Source organism: Monodelphis domestica, chromosome 3, assembly GCF_027887165.1.
Source record: "Monodelphis domestica isolate mMonDom1 chromosome 3, mMonDom1.pri, whole genome shotgun sequence".
NCBI lineage: Eukaryota > Metazoa > Chordata > Mammalia > Didelphimorphia > Didelphidae > Monodelphis > Monodelphis domestica.
In genome coordinates, this window is record NC_077229.1 from 401,430,621 (window position 1) to 401,454,698 (window position 24,078).

General features: G+C 36.0%; 1 protein-coding gene across 2 annotated transcripts in view; it reads left to right on the forward strand.

The window, feature by feature from the left end:
- GALNT1 (polypeptide N-acetylgalactosaminyltransferase 1) overlaps nt 1-24,078 on the forward strand; it is a 166,808-nt gene that overhangs the window by 35,030 nt on the left and 107,700 nt on the right. The window contains exon 2 of one of the 2 annotated variants that reach the window (XM_056824357.1): nt 11,992-12,252. The exons of the other annotated variant lie outside the window; for it this stretch is intronic. The gene's annotated coding sequence lies outside the window, so the exon portion shown is untranslated. The remainder of the gene's footprint in view (nt 1-11,991; nt 12,253-24,078) is intronic. 2 annotated transcript variants of the gene reach the window in all.

Consider the following 24,078-nt stretch of genomic DNA (forward strand, 5'->3'; position numbering starts at 1 on the left):
TTATTTTTAGGATTTCCAATTTAGTCTTTATCTGGGGGTTTTTAATTTGTTCTTTTTCTAGTTTTTTTAGTTGCATTTCCAATTTATTTATCTCTTTTTCTCTATTTTGTTGATATAGGCACTCAAGGATATACATTTTCCCCTGAGTACTGTTTTGGCTGTATCCCATACATTTTGATAGTTTCCAATTAATTTGTAAATTGCCTTCTATGAACCTATACTAATTTATAATCTTTGTCACATTATGATATGAAAAGGTTATATTTATTATTTCTGCTTTTCTGCATTTGTTTCTGATGTTTTTATGCCATAATACATGGCTAATCTTTGTATATATACCATGTGCTGCTGAATTCACTTCACTTTGTAAGGGTTAAAAATTAGGGTTGTATTAAATATATGTGTGGTCACTGAAATGACTTTACAGCAGTATTTATTTACAAAAACAGGGAAAGAGTAAGGTAGATAAATGAGAAAGGGGATAGAGTAAGAAATTTAGCTTAAAGAGCTAAATATCTTCTACTGATTTTGCTCCAGCAGGGCTCCAGAAGACCAGCCAGATATCCCAGAGGTAAATTAGGTATCACCCATGTGGCCTATCTGGTGTTAATCACCCCGGCAATCAAGAAAGGAAGGTCAGCTTTTTCCATTTACCATTCCAGAGTCCAAGGGGAGAAGTCCAAGATCAATCTTACCAGAAGCAGTCTGAGGTTCTGAATTGGAGCTCCTCTATGGCCAAGTTTAAAGGAGAAAGAACTGGTCATAGGAAGTTGCAACTACTTTTAAAGACCCTTCTTTGCGCCACTTCCTGTGCCTTCCTTCCACTTTACGTGGACCAATCACAGTTTTAGAATTTTCTTAGGATTGCTCAGGGGGCAGTTAGTCGTTTCTGAGTTGTCAACCACTTTAACACATAGGTTGCAGACCTCCCCCCACTTAAGCATAAAGTGGGGGTGTGTATACGCTTTTGGTAATTAAATCTAAAAGTAGGCAGGGAAGAGTTATTCCCATCTTCACACTTTCTTTCTTTTTTTTTTTTTGCTTCACTTATCTAGTTATGATGGGAGAAGGTTGAAGTCCCCCACTAGAATGGTTTTACTATTTCCTCCTTAAGCTCCTTTAGTGTCTCTTAAAAATATGGATGCTATACCATTTGATGCATATATGTTTAGTATTGATATTACTTCACATGTTTATAGTACCTGTTAGCAAGATGTAATTTCCTTCCTTATCTCTTTTAACCAGATCAATTTTTGCTTTAGCTTTGTCAAAGATCATGATGGCTACTCCTGCTTTTTTTACTTTAGATCAGTGGTTCTCAACCTCTCAATTTGTAGCAATGAGAATACATAATGCATATCAGGTATTTACATTCTGAATCATAACTGTAGCAAAATTACAGTTTTGAAGTAGCCACCAAAATAATTTTTTGGTTTGGGGTCACTGCAACATGCGGAACTGTATTGCGGGGTCATGGCATTAGAAAGGTTGAGAACCATTGCTTTAGATGATGCATAATAAATTTTGCTCCAGCCTTTTACCTTCACTCTGTGTCTGTGTCACCCAGCCTCAAATGTGTTTCTTGTAAACAACATACAGTAGTATTCTGGTTTTTAATCTACTCTGCTATCCATTTACGTTTTATGGGTGAGTTCATCCCATTCATTTCATGGTTATGATTACTAACTGTGTATTGCCCCCTATCTTATTTTCCCCTTTTGATCCTGCTTTTTCCCCTATCTGTTCCTCCTCACCAGTGTTTTGCTTTTTATCACTCCTTGCCTTTACCCCTTTCTCCAATGATGCCACCCCCTTCAGTCTTATTCTCCTTCTACTTCTCTGTAGAGTAAGATAGCATTCTATACCCCAATGAGTATGGATGTTATTCCCTCTCTGAGCCAGTTACAATGAGAGTAAAGCTTAAGCATTGCCCATAGCCTCCCTCATCCTCCCCTTTCCTATAATAATTTTTCTTGACTCTCTATGTTATATAATTTACTGCATCCCATCTCTCCGTTCCCTTTTGTCTCTGGACAATCCTTTTTCACCCCTTGATTTTTTTTTTTGCATATCATATCATCATAATCAACTTACTTCCTCACACACTGTCTAATTATACTCCTCCTATCTGCTCTACTACTAAGAATAATGTTTAAGAATTACAGATATCCTCTTTCCATGTAGGAATACATACAGTTTGACCTTATTGAGTCCCTTAAATTTTCTCTTTCTTATTTACCTTTTTAGACTTCTCTTGGGTCTTGTGTTTAGACTTCAGATTTTTTTTTTGTTTAGGTCTGGATTTTTCCTCAGGAATGCTTGGAAATCTAATATCTTATTGAATGACCATTTTCCCCCCTGAAAGAATATATTCAGTTTTGCTGGATAGGTGACTCTGGGTTATAAACCAAGATCTTTCACCTTTCTGAATATCCTATTCCATGCCTTCTGATCCTTTAATATGGAAACTGCTAAGTCCCATGCGATGCTGATTGTGGCTCCATGGTATTTGTTTCCTTCTGGCTGTTTTTAGTATTTTCTCGTTGACTTGGGAGATCTTAAATTTAGCTATTATATTCCTTGAAGTTGTCATTTGAGAATTTCTGGAGGTGATCTGTGGATTCTTTCAATTTCTATTTTATTTCTTGTTCAAGAATATCTGGGCAGTTTTCTTTGGTAATCTCTCTTATGATGTCCAAGACTTTTTTTTTTTTTTAATCATGGTTTTCAGGTAGTCCAGTAATTCTTAAATTGTATGTCTTGGATCTATTTTCCAGGTCAGTTGTTTTTTCAGTGAGCTATTAAATGTTTCCTTTTGTTTTTTTTTTTATTGTTTCTTCGTGTCTCATGAAATCATTGGCTTCTAGTTGCTCAATTCTAATTTTTAATTATTTTCTGCTTTATTTTCCCATCAGTTTTTGAATCCCTTTTTCATTTCTGCTTGCATTATTTTCATTTCTCTTCCCCATTTTTCTCTGCTTGTTGTAATTGATTTTTTAAATCCCTTTTGAGATTTGTCCAGTCCATATTTTTCTTTTGAACTTCAGATATGTTTGCTTTGTTTTCACTGTCTCCATCTCTGTCTGTACCTTGCTCTTTGTCCCTGTAAAAGTTTTGTATAGTTAGGTGCCTTTTTTGGTTATCTGCTCATTTTCCTAACCTTTTTTATAGGTAGACTCTGTTCTCTGGGAGATTAGGGTACACTCGTAAGCTTCAATACTTCTTTGATGCTACCCTTTTGCTTTATTTCTGTTTTTTTCCTGCCAGTTTCAGTTCTACCAAGATGGTATGATTGCCTGAGGACTGAGGTCACCCCCCAATGCTGATTCAATTAACTGTTGAGATGCTGATAGCTGAAATTCTTCAGCTTCAGACTTGGGTGAAGTTTTTGGTCTCATTCTGTATTCTGTGCTTGATCAGAATCAGGCACAGGTCAAATTCTTGGCTTAGGCTTAGGTGTAAGCTTTTGGTCTCACTCTGGGCTTGATCTGGTCAGGCCCATAGTAAATTAACCTGCCCTGGTGCTCTGCTTGAATTTTTTGCAAGAGAAGCCCAGCTTTGGGTCCATTGACTACCCCAAACTGGGATCTGTGTCCTTTTCACAGGCCCAGACTGGAATTCCTGGCCTCACTATGGGCCCCCACACACAGTCAGCACAGTCAGCCCTGGGCTGGAATTCTGGACTTCACTGCAGATTTGCTTGGGATTTCAAGGGGTGTGCATTGGTTGGACCTCTGTCTGCTTAGGAAGGGTCTCAGAGCCTGCATATTGGCTTGGATTCAGTTTCAGAACCTGGAACAGCAGATGTGGGCTAGGGGTGTGTATGACTTGCCTTCACTCCTTGCTATAGCCTCCTGTTGTCTGTGCTCCAGGGCCCCAGATGTTCTCTGCCTACCTTTTAGGCTTTTTCTCTTCTTGATAGTTGTTTCACTCTGTCTCCTTGTTGGTTCTTTCTCTTCTGTATTTGTTTTGTGATGTTATTTTAAGATTGGTTGGAGATGATTCTCATGGTGACTCTGGAGGTTCTCTGTTCTACTCCACGTATTAAGCGCTTTCTTGACAACACCACTGTGATATAGTCATTATCCTTATATTATAGATAAGGAAGCTGAATCTCAAAGGTGTGAATTTAACTTTGTTATTTATATTAAAATATGAATTTAACCATAAACTTAATGATATTTATTATGATTTATTGATAGACAAGGGAGGGTAAAGAAGGGGGAGGTGGAGGGGTGTGTGTGTGTGTGTGTGTGTGTGTGTGTGTGTGTGTGTGTGTGTGTGAGAGAGAGAGAGAGAGAGAGAGAGAGAGAGAGAGAGAGAGAGAGAGAGAGAACACTTAGAAAGGCATTTTCCCTAATCTTGCTTCCCAAGAACAGAGTGCTTCCTCTTTCACCATTGATATACTCTCCTTACTCCTCCTTCTGTACCTGCATTGAGGGCTGACATTAGGGTTTACATTCAGGCTGATGTACAAGGGCCACTAGACATACAGTTGCCAGGGGATGATGTCACATTTGCAACCCTACAGAGGGTGGGTATTCCTTACACAGTCTCATGACACAAAGCCACAACTCTTGGTTCCTATGGTCTAAATTTAGCCATAAAACCTTCTGTTACAAAAACTTAAAGAGTTTTGGGGATAATGTTGTCAGTCATTAAACATTTACTAAGAATCTACTATGTGTTAGACACTGTGCTAAAAAAAGCAATAGTTCATATCCTCAGGGAACTTATAGCCTAATGGGGAAAAAAACAACAACATGAAAACAACTATATTCAAGCAAGATAGGTATAGGATAAATAGAAATAACTTGTAGAGAGAGGAAGCACTAATATTAAGGGAATTGGGGAAGGCTTGTAGAAGAGAGGATTTTAGTTGGTATTTGAAAGAATCCAAAAGTTGGAAATGAAGGCGAGCATTCCAAATGTGAAGTATAACCAGTAAAGATGCATGGAATCAGGAGATGCAGCTTTAAATTTGTTGCTATAATTCCTACCACAGGTAGAAAATTCTTCTGTGTGTTAGATATAATAGAAAAATATGCCACAAGCGGCTTCATTTTAAGAACATAATGCATAATTATGTATTCTAGAATGTGAATGTTAATTATCTGACATGTTGGTGGATTTTTATTGGTATACTCCTAGCAGGAACAGCAGAATTGAAAAGTATTTATTAAACATTTAATTCCCTGTAAGAATTATTATATGTCTGGAATGTCACACACTACCTCCACCATCCCCCATGGAAACAGAGACTGAATCTTATTTTCCTTTGTCTCAAATGTTCCCACACAGTCTTACAAATATTGACATGGCAATTTTACACTTGATCAGAAACAGATTATATTAATGGAAAGGGTTGGGGTGGGGGTGGAGAGCCAGAGCCAGAGCCAGAGCCAGAGGTTAGAACTTCTAGTGAGGAATTCTCCTACCAGCACAAATTTACTTTTAAAATGTTATTTATGTTATGTTCATTTTTATTTATTTTTTAAAATACTTTAATCTGGTTCCAGCTATACTGGAAGTATTGCAGACCTCATGTATTCCAGTTCCGTGTAATCTAATCTGGACCATGGAGATAGTTGAATTTGCTTTATCTTTAGTATATAATTTCTGTTTTGGAGAGGGTTGAGAGGTAACAAGAATCAGAGAAAATGTTTAATCCTCCATTTTGTTGTTCAAATGACCTGCAAATCTCTAAACTCCTTGATGTATAGATGGAGGAAACTATTAAAACTTTATAAATTGTTAGCAAATATAAATCTAGATGTTAGTAAACTAAAATTAGACCTAGGTTTGAATTCCAACTGCTACTTGCTAGTTGTGCAACCTTGGGTAAAACATTTTTATCCCTTTGGGCCTCCAGTTCCTTACTTATAAAATTAGTGAGTAGGATTTTATTGATCCCTAATAATTTATTAATTGCTTAATATGTCTTAAGAGTAAGGGATACAAAGAAAAGTAAAAAAAATAATTGCTGACTTTAAAGATCTTACATAATAAGAGACATGGAATAGAGTAGAGGTGTCCTTAGAGGAGAAGGCTATAGCAGTTAACTTCAGGGCTGGGAGGTTTCTTGTATAAAGTGAGATATAAATCTGAGTTTTAAAGGAAGCTTGAAATTTCCAGAGTTTGAGGTAAAGAGAAAGAATATTACATCAGACATATTTAGCTACTGTAGTCTCCTTTGCACTCATTATACAACTGAATTTGAACCAATACTTGACATTGCAAGTTTCTTCATTATCTACTTCATTTACATTTTCTTTGCTGCTTTTGTCTGAATGGCTCCTGTGATAAAAAGTGATGTGCTTTTTGATGCTCTATTCCATTTGTATCATTTTAACTTGTGATCTCTACATGTTTTTGTAAATCACAAAAACCTGATGCAACTCTGCCTCTCAAAAAAAATGCCTCCTTGTTTTATAATATATTTTATTGTACATGCAGACTTTCCAATATCTCATCCTTATTTGTTCTAGTGTAATAACTTTTTTTTGTACTAGTGGTGTTTCCAACAGACATTCTTCCTTTTCTCAGTTTTGTTAAGGACTCTTTAAAATAAATTAATACAACTCTGTAATTTGATACACAGCATCCTATATGTGATGATAGGCAAATGCAGACTGACAGCATAGTACAGTGATGATCAACCTTAAAGAGATCTTGTGCTGTGTTGTGCCACCCTACCCCCTCTCTGCCCCCCCCCTCCCCCAGAGGCTGAGTGCCAGGCACCTCTTCCCCCCAACAGGGGAGGGAGGAAGTATTCCTATTGGGTTGCTGGGAGGAGGAGTGGGTGAAGTGAGGAATGTCCTCAGCAGGGGTATTGGCTTCTGGGCAGAAGGACGGGGATATGAAAAATATCAGGTGTGGTGGAGAGGAGGAGAGCAGCTCCACCTGTGAGTCCCTTTACCTTTCTAGTAACAAACTGGAGGGGTGGTGACTGCATGCCCATAGAGAGTACTCTGTGTGCCAACAGTTTGCCATCACTGGCATAGTGTTACTATGTAAAAAGCCTTGACTAATTTTGCTTCTTTCATATTTATTAATTTTTGGTTCATATTAAATATGAACCAAAAATTAATAAATATGTTCTGGTGTTCTATAATTTGCACTAAATTTAATTTTGCATTTTTTGAACTTATGTTAATTGTGAACTAACTTGGAATCAAGTCTAGAATATATTACTCACCATATTTTTAATAGAGATTGACAGATGCCTGGATAAGTGAAATTTTCCCAACATAACTATATCCTGTTTTTGTCCCATCTTGTGATCTGGTATACATACAGTTCTTCCAACTGATTTGGTGGCCAGTCTAACTACTCTATTGATTCTGTGTACCTTCTTTAGTCCTGATGCAAATGATCTCCATCATGTGTCTCCCCTGCTCCCAGGGATAGAGTTCCAAAAATATTTTTGTTTTACATGCTGCCCTGCTTTATTTTGTTCCTCATAAATAAAGAGTATCCACCCACTTGTATCTTCTTAAAAGTCACATCTAACCAAGTCTCAGTGATACCAATGAGGGTTTGTTTATTTCCCCTTATTGCAATATCTATTTTTTGTTCTTTATTTGTATATAACATGAGAATAGTTTCTGATCTTTTTTTTCCCTTGCTTTTGGTGGATTTCTGAAGCCTCTTCCTTTATTCTGTTTTTCCTTTACACTCTATAGGAACTGGTTTAGCAGCTCTCTCTGGACATTCCTTTATTACCTTCTTTGTCTTTTGCCTTTTTAGTTTAAATTTCTTTTAATCAGATCAGCCTGTTTCTAGGCAAATACATTCATTCTACTTTTCATTAAATGTGCTCCGTGATGTGACAAGAACTTTCCTGAATTTGTGTTTTTTTCCAAAAAACGAAGTTCCTTTCTCTGATACTTAGACAGATGTTCAATTCACCTTCAATTGGCAGCAGTGATGAAAACACCATCTGTGCCCCTAAATTCTTTACTTTCCATGCTCAGGATTTCATGATACCTAGAGATTCATCTGTGTATTACTAGCACTTGCCATAGAATATTGTATATTCAGTAGTAGGCAATTAATATTTGTTGAATTGTTACTGAATTGCTAGATGGGATTATTTATACCTTTTAACAGCTATCTTTTTATTCTAATGATTAGTATACTATGGAGTAAGAAAACAGATTTTCACTTTAAATCTTTTCCCCCTTTGTGAACTTTCTTTTTGTGTGCGTATGATTGAAAACAGGATTTCTTTGTGACCATCTTTGCTTTAGTGTTTGTTTTGTAAGGTGAAAGAGAATTATTTAAGACCCATCTTTATTAAGAGGACTTGCTTTGATGAAAAAAAATGCAAAATATACAGATGTTTTTGAGAACATTAATCCATTATACACTAAAATGTTCACATAGCATTAGATTCCTTATGTTTCTTTTGAAAGGTGAAGTTTCAGAAGAAAGCAATTGGTCTATTTAGCTTACAGAAAAGAAGTTTGAGGAATGACTTAATAACTCAGCTTCATAAATAATTCCACTTGCAGAAAGGAAGAAAAAGTATTTTAAAGAGTTATAAGAGGATACATTTCCATAAAAGATAGATATAATTGCCATAAATTGCATAAGAAAATTAGTTTAGATGTTTCAAAACAAAACTATCATCCTGGTAAAATTGCTGATCAAATACTAGATATCTTAAAGAATATATGACAATTCTGTTATAGAGTCTAATGTGAAAATTTATCTTGTTAATATTTAAGTAGAGTTATGAATTTTGACACTATTTCTTTGAGGTAGATGATCCTAGTTTCTTATATAAAGAAACTGGCACTAAGAAGTGGTTTCAATCCATATATCTTTTTTTTTTTTAAGTCCTTAACTTCTATTTAAGAATCAATGATACATATTGGTTCTATGGCAGAAGAGTAGTAAGGGCTGGGCAATAGGGATTAAATATGACTTCCCCAGGATCATACAGTTAGGAAGTGTCTGAGACCACCAGGACCTCCTGTCTCTATGTCTGGTTTCATGGCTGCCCCCTCCAAATATATCTTCTACCTAACTTTCTAGCTAAGAGGAAAGGACTCACTTAAGTGGTGAAAGCATACTCTGTTTTGATTAGTGAACTGCACATAATTTGTCAATCATAAAAGTCTGAGATATGACCTTGTTCCTCTAAAGAAATTAAAATTCAAAAAAGGTACTGTATATATACTTTAGAAAAAAGGAAGTAATATAGAATAGTAGTATATATATGCTTATTTATCCAAATGCTATTCCTGTAGACCAGATCCCCTATATTGGGACTCTTAATATTCTTTATTGTGTTATGGACCTGTTCTTATAATATTGCTTTTTTAAATGCATATAAATAAATAAAATGCACAAGATTTACGACAAAAGCCATTTATAATAATATGTATTTAGCACAATATTTTAAAAAAGTTAAAGACCTCAAGTTGAGAACCCCTGCTGCTATGTGGGTGTTTAGAAAAGGAAGAGATGTGGTTTAGAGTAGTTGGAGAGAAAAGTCCAGCATTAAAATCTATTATTTGCTAACATGAAACCCTTGTTACTGCCAGCTGGATCTCCTTACTTATTTTGCAAACATGTCTGGTACATTCAGAGAAGTGAAAATCTAAAAGAAACATCTAGTCCCACCATACCTAAATAAGAAATTCATCAGTTGTAAATTCTAAGTGGTTCTTCTGCCCTTGCTTAAAGAAGAAATTCTCAAGGAAGTCCTTTCTATGGCTGAATAGTTCTAATAGGAAGTTTTTCCTCATATCAATCAAAAATGTAGTTCTCTGCAGCTTCCAGCTTTCAAAGTGTTATTTTCTGGGGAAATATAGAACAAAACTAATCTTTACTTATGACTGCCCTTCAGATACAGTAAATGAAAATATGAAAATAGCAGTAATAACCCATTCCTACTTTCTTTTCACTGGGCTACACATCCACAGTTCTTTTAGATAATCCTTACTCTCTCACTGCCCTAATTCCTCTCTTTATAAACATGTTCCCAGCTTGTCGTCTTTGTGCCTAATATAGCTGGCTTAGTTATAGAAAAATGCTAGTGGTGGTAGTAAGATAAGTGAAAGAAATTAAAGACATAAATATCAACAAAAAGGAAACAAAATTATCTCTTTCGAAGTAGCATGATAATTTACTTAGAAAACCTTAGAGAATCAGCAGAAAAATTAATTCAGATGAAGAATACCAGGATACAAGATAAATAAACAAAAACTAATTGCATGTTTACATAGCAATACCAAAAATAAAAAAGAAATGATAGTAAAAGAAATATCTAGATTATATTCAAAATATACACAACATCTAGGAGTCAACCTACTAACAAATACTCAATACAAATACGATTATAAAACATTTAACAGAAATAAAGGAAGATCAATATTTTTGGGCAATATTCATTGCTAATGGTTAGGCTAGATCACTATAATAAAAATCACAGTACTAATTTAATATATAGATTTAATTTTATGTCAGGGTACCAAGGGGTTATTTTGTGGAACTGAAGAAAATAATACAATTATTTGGAGGAACAAAAGTCTAAAATTTCAGGGGAAATAACAAAAAAGAAAAAAAATGAAATGGAAATAGCACCTTATGACTTTAAACTCAATTTTTTTTGACCCTGATCTATCTTAGAATTAATGTTATATATTGGTTCCAAAGCAGATAAGGTCTAGGCTCGTAATGACAAATCCATGGCACATGTGCCAAAGATGGCAAGCAGAGACCTCTCCGTGGGCATGTGAGGGCCCCTGAATTGGCTGGCTGGGAGCCTAGCCCTGGCCCCAAATGTTGGGGGTGGAACATTCTGGCCTCTTTCCATCATCTTCAGGACTGAGCACATGTGGCCATGTCGCCTCCTGACCTGAAGCAGTGATCAGCAGTGTCACCTCGCACCTCAAAGTGGCAAGCTGAATAGGCCCCAGGCTGGTAACTTGGCCCTGCCCCTGCCCCTCGGCCCCTTCCCTGAATTTAGGAGTGGGTGGGGCCCTGTACACAGTCAGGGAATGGATCATGGCATGTAATGGGGGTGGGCATGGGCACACAGTCTGAGGGTGGGGGGTTAAGTGACTTGCCCAGGGTCACCCATCTAAGAAGTATCTGAGCCCAGATTTGAATCCAGGACCTCATACCTCTAGGTAGCAACCTAGTTGCTCCCTTTTATATTCTAAAGAAAGTCATCAAACCTTTTTGATATTGGTTAAAATAATAGAAAAGTAGATCAGTAGAACAGACTAGATATGGAAGTCTCAGAGACAATGAACTTAGTGTTTTATAACAACATTGTTCTTATAAGAAAACATAAAATATGGTATGTATATGGGGAAGGTTTCCTATTGGACAAGAACTTCTAAGGAAGCTAGAAAACAATTTATCAGAAAAAGATACTGACCAGAATCTTACTTTATATGCCACAATAAATTCAATAGGTATGCAAAGTGATTATAAAAAGATAAATCTAAGAAGAGTATCTCATGGTCCCTTTCACAGCTGTGACTTGGAGGAATATATTTTTTGTTCAGTACTTCTTTATTTTATTTTATTTTTTAAATGTGAACTTTGGATATAGTTTACTTAATATAGATATAGAAAACCACTACTATACTTTAATTAAATAACTAAGTACATTTATAATACCTATAGGGAAACTGTAATGGTATAGTATAAAAAGGGTTGGCCTTGAAACTAAGAAGATTTGACTTCAAATAATACCTCTGACGTACTTGTTATATGACACTAGGAAAGTCACATAACCTTATAGTACTCTGAGCAACTCTCTAAAATTATAAGTTGCGGAGGATATCCTAAGACTCATCTATTAGTTCCCCACATGAGTGAAAACATGTCTAGTTCATATGTGTTTATATTTATAACTTACCTTTCAGACCTCCCAGGAGGCTGAAAGCATAATATTTAAATTATAGTAGTAGTAGTCTCTCGGTAACCAAGGATGACTATTGTCTTTGTGTGTTTTTGTGCATAAAGACACCTGTGCATGAAGATTTAAGTGGAAAAGTCGGTGCACAGAGACAGTCCCACTCTCTCGGTGTTGGAAGCCTGGGTCCAGTGGCACGAAAAGTCGTTACACCTGGAGACTTCCTCAGCTGCATTGGATGGCCGTGTTGTCCTTTGTGCTCCATCACGCCCTGAGCACTCCACAGTGCTTTGCTGCGTCGCCATCTCAGCCGTTGAACCTTCTTATTGGTTTCTTCTGTCTATTCAGCCGAAGCAGTCTTCACATGCTGGGTGAGCAAAGCCCTGGTTCACCAGGGGTCCACGACGATGACCCGATGGCTACCCTCACGAGGTTTAGATTATATATATATATACACACACACACACACACACACACATATCTAAATAAATATAATGTAACACATTATATGTAATATGGTAACATATTATAATACACATATGTATTGTGAAAATTAAATTTAACTCTCCCCTGATTATAACAGTGAAAATACTTAACTCTCCCCTGATTGTGAAGATTAAATTGTAATCCCTGTCTATTTTTAGAACACCCTACTTAAAGTTGAGTATGAAGATCTGCCCAATTAAGATTTAATCACCAAAGGTGTAAATACCCCATTTCACACATTGAGTGGGGAAGGTCTGTTACCCATGTGTGCGATAGTGGGTGATGAATCAGAATAGACTGACTGCCTTCTGGGCAGTCCTAGAGCAGAGTGCCAACTGTGGTTGGTAGACGTAAAATTAAGGGAAGACACAGGAAGTGACGCAAAAGAGCTGTTATTTCCTGTGAGACAATTTTTCATTCTTTGATCTGCTGACTGAACCTGAGACCCTGTTCCTAACTGGACTGACATGTGGTGAGTGAAAAGCTGACTCTTAACTGCTGTTTTTTCTCTGAAGAGACCAACCTCAGGAAATACTTATCCTCTTGAGAGAGGCTCCCTCTATCCCCAGGGCCTTGGCTACAAGGGCCAAGGCCCCTCCAGTTAAGAATGAACTCTCCCTGCCCAGAGCAGGAGAGTAATTACTTAGTGTTTAGGCTAGATATCTTACCTTATCCTCTCTGATTTCTTACTTCACTCTTTCTACAATTTGTAAATAAATTGTAAATAGATCTTTTTGGAATTAATTAAATTCCTGGCAACCACACTCTTAAACAATCAAGCTTAACCCTTTTATAAATAAACCTCTTGTCCCCCTCACAATATATATGTTTATGTATGCACATATATAACTAAATACATGTGTATACAAACACTTACGTAGTACTCAAATATTTCATTTGTTCACTTATAGAGCTATGTGAGGCACTTCTTTACAATGAATATTATAATGAAATTAGTTTTCACCAGTATATTACCTGGAGGAATATTTTGTAACCAGACAAGGATAGAGGCAATTCTTTAAAAGAGAAAAGGCAATTTTGACTATGTTAAGAGACTGTATGAATAAGATCAATGCAGTTAGCTTAAGAAGGAAAATTGACAAATTGAGAATAATCCTGGCATAAAACCTCCATGTAGAGAAGATGTTTATTATTTATTCCTTGTTAAAATTGTTGAGCTCTGATTTATATGGCAAGAAAATTGGCTGACCTAGAAGATTACTGTAGGTTAGGCTATTCTGAGAGAGGCTTCAGAAAAGTGTGATGGCTGTAAGAAATACTTAGCTCCCACTCAATGCTTGTTTTGAGTCCACCCAGAGCTTGTGTTTTGAGTTTCCCCAATTAAATGGACTTAACCTGCTCACAGACATCTCAAGCAACCCTACTATCCCTTCTATTGGTGACTACCTACTGTTTATGTGAGACTAATTAGGCCAATACCCTTGTGCCCTGGTTTGAACTCTGTAACTTTACATAGGCTTGTGGAGGTAGCCACCCTACCTTTCAGACTCTCTCCCTACCAAATGGACTACTACATCTTTTTTCTAATACCATTTCAGATTTTCGGGTTTATTTTTGCTAATGATATCTGTTGTGTGGCATCCAAGATAATATATAAATGGAGAGAGAGAGCTGACCTCAGCAGTCAAGGGGAACTGGATTCAAATCCTAACTCAGACATATACTGACTCTGCCTAGAGAAGTCATTTAACCTCTTAGGGTCCCATGACATTTCTAAAACTGTAAATTGCAGAGCAAGTGCCAACCTATATGGTAACAAGAATTGACTCATTGGGAATTTTCTTTAAGAATGAAATCATCTATCTGGTCCTATCCAAGCATATAAGGAATTAAAGGCTAGGAATAGATTCCAAAAGAAAATTTGCAAACCATCAACAGCAAATATGAAGGCTTGCTACAAATCACTGTAAAAAATACAAATGTGAGATTTCATGTCATATCTAGCAAATTGGCAAATATGACCAAAAAATGATATTGGTGTGAGAAAGGCTAATGGAAGACTGATATTCTTAATATACTGTTGGTATGATTGGGAATTTGGTCCAGACATTGTAGGAAATTTTTTTTCTGGTTTAAATTTGCATAAGGCTTTATTTAATGTTTCTTCAGTTAACAAAAAAAAAAATTTTTCCTCCCTCTTTATTTTTAAGAATATTTTATTTTCCTAATAACATGTAATACTTTTCAACATACATTTTCTGACATTTTAGGATTCAAATTGTCTCCCTTCCCTCCTCCCTCCTAGAGATGCAATTTAGTCTGGGCTCTATATGTATTATCGTACAAAACATACTTACATTATTAATGGTCATTGTTGTAAGAGAATACTCATAAACCCCAAACTCCAAGATAAAAATATAAACCAATGTGAAAAATAGTATGCCTTTATTTGCATTGACTCCAATAGTTCTTTCTCTAGAGGCGATAGCATTCTTTGTCATAAATCCTTCAGAATTGTCTTGGATCATTGTATTGCTTAGAGTAGCTAAGTGTTGCATAGTTGATTATCATACATTATCGCTGTTACTGTATACAACTTTCTACATTTCTACATTATTTCATGTAGGTCTTTCCTGCTTTTTCCTGAAATCATCTTGCTCATCACTTTTTTATAGCACAATAGCATTCCATCATCGTCATATACTACAGTTTTCTAACCATTCCCTAATTGATGGACATCCCCTCAATTTCCAATTCTTTGCCACCACAAAAAGAGCAGCTCTAAATATTTTAGTATAAGTAGATCCTTTCACCTTTTTAAAAAAATAAACTCGGGGGCAGCTGGGTAGCTCTGTGGATTGAGAGCCAGGCCTAGAGACGGGAGGTCCTAGGTTCAAATCTGGCCTCAGACACTTTCCAGCTGTGTGACCCTGGGCAAGTCACTTAATCCCCATTGCCTAGCCCTTACCACTCTTCTGCCTTGAAATCAATACACAATATTGATTTCAAGACAGAAGGTAAGGGTTTTTATAAAACAAAAACAAAAAAAAACTCTTTGGGATACAAACTTAGTAATGGTATAATAGGATCAAAGGGTATGCGGTTTTATAGTCCTGGCATTATTCCAAATTGCCCTCCAGAATGATTGGATTAGTTCACAACTCTACTAACAATGCATTAGTGTCCCAATTTTGCCTCATCCCTACAACATTTATCATTTTCCTTTACAGTTATGGACCAATCTTATAGATGTGAGGTAGTAACTCTGAGTTGTTTTAATTTGCATTTTTCTTATCAAGGGGGGGTTAGAAATTTTTTTTCATCTTATTGATAGTTTTTTGATTTCTTCATCTGGAAACTACTTATTCATATCCTTTGACCATTTGTCAATTGGGGAATGACTTGTATTCTTATAAATTTGAGAAATTAGACTTTTATAAGAGAAATTTCCTACAAATTTTTTTCTGAATTTGTTGTTTTCTTTCTGATCTTGGTTATGATGTTGATTTTGTTTGTATGAAACCTTTTAAATTTAATACTAAAATTATTCATTTTTTATCTTGTAATGCTCTTTATTTCTCTTTGGTCTTAAATTCTTCCTTTCTCCTTTGATTTATCAGGTAAACTATATTCCCATAATTTTGTTTATGGTATCGCCCTTTATGTATGTCTAAGTCATTTTTACTTTATCTTGGTATAAAGTGTAAGATATTGTGGCCTATACCTATTTTCTGCCTTTACTGTTTTCCAGTTTTCTCAGCAGTTTTTGTCAAATAATGATTTCTTATCACAAAAACTGGGGACCTTTAGATTTATCAAACACTAGATTGCTAAGATCATTTACCTCTGTATTGTATATCTAATCTATTCCTTTGATCCATCATTCTTTTTTTGAGCCAGTGCCAAACCATTTTTATGATTACTGCTTTATAGTGCAGTTTGAGATCGGGTACTTCTTCCTTTGTCCATGAACAATTAATATTTTCTCAATTGTTTAGAGCTAACTTTATTTGTGTGAAGTGTTTTGTAATTGCATTCATATAATTCCTGTGTTTGTTTTGGCAAGTATATTCCCAAGTATTTTATGTTGTCCAGAGTTGTTTTAAATGGAATTTCTTTTTCTTTCTCTTGCTGCTGGACCTTGTTAATATATAGAAATGCTAATAATTTATGGGGGTTAATTTTGTATCCCAAAACTTTGGTAAAGTTAATTTTCAAGTATTTTTAGTTGATTCTCTTAAGATTCTCCGAGTTATTAGTGATTCAGAACATTTTTATGTGAGTATATGGTACCTTGTTGGTAAAGATTTTTACCTATATGATCTCATTGGAGCTTTACAATATGAACATACAGACAATGAGAGCAAGAGTAGGAAATGTGGGAAGAATATAAAAGCATATAAAAAGTGTCAGCACTGCTAAAACTTAAATGACCTGTGGTTAATGAGGGAAAGCCACGGATATCAGAAAAATATTTTTCCAAGTTATAACATACTACTATAACAAGACTACTACTTGAGGGTGAATGGGAGAGTCATCAATCACAATTCTAGGTACTGATGATATAAATATAAATAGTGAAATAATCCCTACTCTCAAGGACCTTAAATAGTATTGAGACAAAAGTTAAATCTTTATAAATAGCTATGAGATAAATTTTTAAAAATATATGTAAATAAATATGATATTATTAAACACAAGATAGTTTGAGAGGGAGGGAGGGCAGGGATCAAGAAAGACTTCAGGTAGAAAATTTTGCCTAAACTGAGTCTTGAAGGAAGGGAAGGATTCTTTGGGAGCAAGGTAAAGGTGAGGGAGGAGTGCTTTCCCTGCATAGGGAATGACCATAGCAGATGCACAGATAGGAGGCAGAGGATGTGTGAAATACAGAGAAAAGGCCAATTTGATTGGATCACCAAATACAGGAGGGAGAGTAGTATACAGTTGAGACTGTACAGACATTTAGGACCAGATTATGCTTAGTTTATTATTAAAAGCTGAACAAAGGAATTAACATTTTATCCTAGAGGCCATAGGGAGCCACTGGAATTGATTGAGTAGGGGCATGAACATGGTCAGCTCTATGCTTAAGGAAAGCCACTATGGCAGCACTGTGAAGGATGGACAGGAGTTGAGAGAGACATAAAGCAAGGAAGCATTTATAATGTGTTTGCAGTAATGTAGGCAAGAGATGACTAAACATCTTAACTAAACTGAAAGATTAGAGAGAAGGGTTAGGATTTGAGAGATGCAGAAGTAGAAGTGTTGAGATTTATCAACTAATTAGATATGGGAGGTGAGGGAGAATGAGAGTTGGATATAACTGGTAACAGAGGGAAGGCAGAGCTATTCAGCTGTTATTTAACTAGTGTTTTTTTTCCCTACCAAATAAGATTATTTCAGGGGTCTGAAAAGAAGAAAAATGGATGCAAAGTATGTGAAACTAAAGTGAGGTAATATCAGAACATTTAACTGTCCTAAGGCATTTGTCATCAGGCAGGGAGGAACTACATCCTAGGGTACTTAAAGAACTGGCAGATGTGATCCTTTCTTTTGCCACTATAAATGAATATAGATCAGATCCTTCATTATTCTTAAGAGCTGGGAAAACTGAGACCTAGAACAGATAAATTATGTACTCAAGTTCACAGGTAGAAAATGGAAAGCCCAGGATTTGCATACAGGTTCTCTCACTCCAAAATCAATTGTCTTCCCACTGTATCATTTGATCTTTAAAAGATAATAGAGAACAAGAAAGGGCATTACAGAGTAGGGAAAAGTAAGGGTTGTAATTTTCAAACAAAGGAAGAAGAGAATATTAAAATTAAATTGTTGATTAATGAGATTTTGTTTCCTTGATGTACGTCTTTTGTCCAGACTATGATAAGTAGTAAGATGGACCACCAATAGGATCTCATCCCTTGTCTTGGCTTGGTTGCCTCTGATGAGATTAGGATGAGGAGAGATCTGCATGTCATATCATCCTTCCCTGGGCATCTCCTGCTTGATCACTAAGCTCTGAGGCAGCATTGGTGAAGTATTGGCATGCTTGCCCAGTCAGCACAGAGGGGATTGCTCCATTTCCCCTCTTCACAATGACTGAGGACAATTTTGGCATGCCCCACCCCTCTATCCAACTGCCCAAAGCTCAATAGACTGAGAGCCAGGCCCAGAGACAGGAGGTCCTGCTTCAAGTCTGGCCTCACACTTCTAGCTGTGTGTCTCTGGGCAAGTCACTTTATCCCTAGCCCTTACCACTCTTCTGCCTTGGAACCAACACACAGTATTGATTCCAAGATGGACGATAAGGTTAAAAAAAACAAAAACTTACAGATACCCCCTTACACAGTGAGTTAAATGACTTGTGGTGAAGTTATATGGGCAAGTTATGGACAAGAATTGCATCTAATAGGTAGGAATGGATGAGTACTGGGCTTCATCTTTGGCTAGAATATCTATATCTACAATATATTTGAGTCTTTAAAAGAGATAATAAAGGGGGCAGCTGGGTAGCTCAGTGGATTGAGAGCTAAGCCTAGAAATGGGAGGTCCTAGGTTCAAATGTGGCCTCAGGCACTTCCCAGTTGTGTGACCCTGGGCAAGTCACTTGACCCCCATTGCCTAGCCCTTACCACTCTTCTGCCTTGGAGCCAATACACAGTATTGATTCCAAGACGGAAGGTAAGGGTTTAAAAAAAAAGAGAGAGAGATAATAAAGATCTAGAAAAGTAAGTAGTGATTCAGAAAGCCAACACAGCTTCATTAAGAAAAACCTGTAATAGTTCCTTCTTTGAAAGAATCATTAGATTAGGAAATGTTGTAGGTATAATTTCCCTGAATTTTAGTAAATAGTTTATATAAAGACCTATTTGCTATCATTGTAGACAAGTTAGAGAAGTATGAGCCTCACCATAGTACAATTAGATGGGTTTGGAATAGTCTGAATGTCGGGACCCACAAATTATTCATTAATGATTCTGTATTAATTCAGTGTAGAAGTAATAACAATTAGTAGAAATAATGAGGAGCCACATTTAGACTTGAAGTAAAGAAAAAAATTAGAGAGCTGTCCTAAAGTAGAATGGGCTGCCTTGAGAAGTGATAGGTTCTTTTTCATCTGGGATTGTAGGAATTTCAATGCCTTGCCTTCCACCTTCCAGACTTCCTGATTTATCTAGTCAAAATAGGTCATGCAATAATGGCTGAAAGTTCTGCCAGTATGGAGAATTTGAATATCAATTATATACCAGTTCCCCAAGTGTTATTCACAACTAATCCCATGTATATGAATCAGCACCAGTGCTAGAACCTTGATCTATAGTGTCTAGGATCCTTGCTCTTTTCCCCTATCTTTGGTCCTGTGTGACCTGGATAAGAATCTTATAAAAACCCACCACCACCACATTTTATTGATTTGGGTCTTCACTTCCCTAGTCTTCAGAAAATCTGCCCGCCTCTGTCATCCCTGACTCTCTTAAGGTAAATAAGACCTTAATAAAGCTGGTTTGCTTAATTTTTCTTCATAAAAGTATCAAGAGCTCTTTGCTTCCTTTGTTTTATTTGTTTTCCCATGCTTCTTTTTGTGATATAATTTACCCCATTTCACCTCTCTTACTATTTCTCTCATTGCAATCCTCTTTTTCAACCCTCAATTTTTTCCATATCATCCTAAACAGTTTACTACCACATCCATCGACTATGTGTACTTTTTCTAACTACTATGATAATGATAAAAATTTTAAGAATTATAAATATTACCTTTCCATGTAGGAATATAAACAATTTGACCTTATTGAACCCCTTAAGTGTTTTCTCTTGTTTACCTTTTTTTATGCTTCTCTTGAATTTTGTATTTGGACATCAAAATTTCTGTTTATGGGTTGTCTTCAGGGATGCTTGGAAATCTTCTATTTTATTAAATGACCATTTTCCCTGAAAGTGTAGCATCCCAAGCATATTCACATCTATGAAATATAAATGACTGTATGGCTACTGTGTCTCCAAGCATAAGGTTATACCAATGAGGCTTGTGAATGTAACCTTGAACTGGCCATGCGGCCCTTGGCTAAGACAAACTCATTAACATGCTCGGACTCAATTCCCCGGGAAAGCACGGGTTTGCAATCTACACGCCCAAAGGTGTTCCCTCTACCTTGCCACCCAATCTTAAGTGTCTATACTTTGTGATGTGGAGTACCGCCCAAGCAGGACAGGAATAAATTCAGAGGCAATCCCATGAACTTCCTCTTGGCCTTTCTCCCCTTCCATGGAGCTCCACTGGGCTCCTCAATGACTGTCTCTCTCTCCTCTTGACCTTCTCCTTCCCCGAGGCTGTAACCAACTCGGCCTGCATTCCCTACCTTAATCTCCTCAGCCTCGTGTTCCTTTGTACTCATACTTTCCTATCAAAGGGAGTATCATAGGGTTTGCCTGCCCTATCCAACTACTGACTTGTCCGTGTCTTTCATTCTCCACCCTGGCTCTCGGTTCCTACCTCTCCTCGGGTCCCATCACAAAGGTGAGCCCCTGCCCTTGTGGGACCCTGCTGGTCAGGGAAGTCCATTAATGAAAACCCCACAGAAAGAATATTGTCAGTTTTAATGGCTAGGTGATTCTTGGTTGTAAACCCAGTTCTCTTGCCTTCTGGTTCTTCAGAGTAGAACCTACCAGATCCTATGTAATCTTGACTGGGGCTCAATGATATTTGAATTTTCTTTCTGGCTGTTTACAGTATTTTCTATTTGGCTTAGGAACAATTCCTGGAGTTGTCATTTGGGGATTTATTGCAGGAGGTGATAGTTGGATTCTTTCCATTTCTATTTTACCCTCTTGTTCAAGAATACTTTGTTCAAGACACTTTGATAATTTCTTGTATTTATGACTTTCAGTGTCATGAAATCATTAGCTTCTGTTTGCCCAATTCTAATTTTTAAAGACAGATTTTCTTCCATGATCTTTTTGCTTTTGATCCTCCTTTTCCATTTGACATTTTATGGAACTCTTTTCTTCATTGGATTTTTAAACCTCTTTTTCCAGTTGGTCAATTCTACTTTTCATGAAACTTTTTCCTTTATTGGATTTTTTAAACTAAGTCAATTCTGTTTTTTAGTAAACTCTTCTTTTTTGGATTATTTGTATCTCTTTTCTCACTTGACCAATTTTGCTTTTTAAGCCATTATTTTATTTTTGCACTCTTTCATTTCTTTTTTCCTATTTTTCTTCCCCCTCTTTTAATGTAATTTTTAATTCCTTTTTGAACTCTTACAGTTCCTGAGACCAATTCCCATTTTCCCTTGAAGTTTTTTATGTGGTTAATCTATGTCTTGCTTTTTGTCTCCTCAAAAATTTTCTATGATTAGGTCTTTCTTTTTCTGTTTGCTCATTTCCCCAGCCCCCCCCCCCCTTTTTTTTGCCTGTGGATGGGGGAGTTCTGAAAACTGCTCATTCTTTTTCCTACTGATAGCTTGCAGGACTTCCTAGAGCACTGTGAGCTACTTTGCTTTTGGACTAAGGGCAGGTTTAAAAGGGCCAAATCCTGGACTGGTGCTAGGGATTGGGACTTTAAGGGGCCAGTGTGGGGCACTATGCTGTTGGTTTAGGCATAGTTTACCTGAAATTTTGCCTGTGCTGAGGCTCAGAACCTGGAGAAGGTGGGGGATGGTTGGCCCAAGTAGGATGGAGGGCTGGTTTTGAATTTAGAAGGCCTTAGTTCAAATACTGGCTTTACTACTGTCTGTGACTGGGCAAATTAGCCTTTCTGTACCTTATTTTCTTTATCTGTAAAATCAGTTTGGACTAGGTGCATGATGACATTTTTTTTCCAGTTTTAAATAAATGATCAGGAGTTCCCTTTTCACAATAATAAAACAACAATTTGCCCTTTTTAAATGTTTACAGATTGTATTGTACTAGTATAGATAGAGGTATTTCTAGGGACTTCAATTTTGGAGGACAAATACTTGATTGCCTATATGATTGAGGAAATTTATTCAAGGATGGATGAAACCTGCTAGGGATCTTTTAGTTTTAGGGTTCTCTTGGGATGCATTTTGTTATGCTCCATCTATTTTATTAGAAAAGTTGTGATTTTTCTACCCTTTAATAAATCACATTGAAATGCTTAGTTCCTTCTAGGTATAAAGAAATAGCATTCACTTGCCTAAACCAGGATTTAAATTTTGTAAACAGTTATAATTGGATTTTGACTATCTTACCAGAACATATTTAAATGGTATCCTTGATAAAATAAAATTAAAATGCATGTAAACTTTTTTCTTCTTACCCCTTTTTCCTTTATATCTTTTCCCCCCAAGATCTTTATTTATCATGAGGTTATGTCAGTTAAAAGTTAGCTTCCCTGAAATCAGTTACTTTTTCCTAGATAGGTCAATATTCTTGATCTTCAAAAATACTAACTGAAAAATTGAAAGCTAAAATTATTTTGGCACATGTATGGATTAATTTTGTAGAATGAATTGTAACAGTAAGACCCTTCTCTTTTCTGTGTTTATTTTGCATGCTATCTTCATTTTATAATGTATAATTTTATGTTATAATTTCTAGGAAAAGAAGGATAGTAGATAGATAGACAGTATTTATTATAGTCCTAACATGTGCCAGGCATAAGTACCAAAGATATGAATATTGTACTAGCAAGAAAGAAAGTCACTATTCTCAAGGCATTTACAGTCGAATAAGGGAAGTCAACATATAAAGGGCTGGTGTAAGTTATTTGTCCCCATCAAACCTAGAGTATAATTGGGCAATTTGGTGAGAACATACAAGAAAGTGACTTGGAAACCAAGTTCTGGTGAGATATGGTAGATCAGTTGTTAGAGCCACTGTTAGGTATTAGTAATATTGAATCTATATTTGGGTGAAAATTATATAAAAATTATTTGAATTCTCTTTTTAAAATTTCACATTTCTTTCATTTCCAAATATATTCTGTCTCTTGCCACAGGTGGTAAGCACTAAAGTAAAATCCATCTGATGTATTTTCTGTTTCAAACTAAAACATCTTTTATTTATTTATATTTATTCCATATATTAATCTTGATAAAATTCAATAATAAGCATATACTACAGGGTGTCCCTTTCACACTGTGAGGGATAGGGGAAAAGTACTCCTGCTATCCAGAAAATTCGTGTAAAATTTTTTGGTTCTTCCTTTGTACCTGAGAAGAAGTCTGAATTTTTAGAACTTTTTCTTTTATGGGCATTTATAGTACCTAATTGTAAATTTTGGGTTAAGTATAGGCTAGCAATTGTGTGTTATCTGTTAGCTTTTAGATTCTTTATGCAAACTTTAGCTTTTTATTTATTTTACCTTTAAAAAGAAATTGTGTACATTTGTGGTATTAAAAGATAAAACATGTCGATATTATAAAATACTGTGTGTATATTTTGTGCATTTCTAAGTTTCTAAACTGTTTCTGTGTTGTCTGTTGGCCTTTGCATCTTCTGAAGCTTCTGCAAAATTTTCTTAATGCTGCTCAGCAATTTAAACCTCAATGGGGAATGCCATGATGTGGAAGGGACACCTGTGCTTTCTATGAGTATTAAAGAAAAACATATTACAATATTTTTGCCAGGAAGGAAAGAAAGATGATAGCTAAAGGATTTAGAGATTATAAAACAATTTCACTTTTAAGAAGTAATGGTCCATTTTTAACCAATGTTGGAGAAATTTATGTTTTCTTGAATGATTTGAATTAGACATCATCAGTTATTTTTCTTTTATGTTGTTG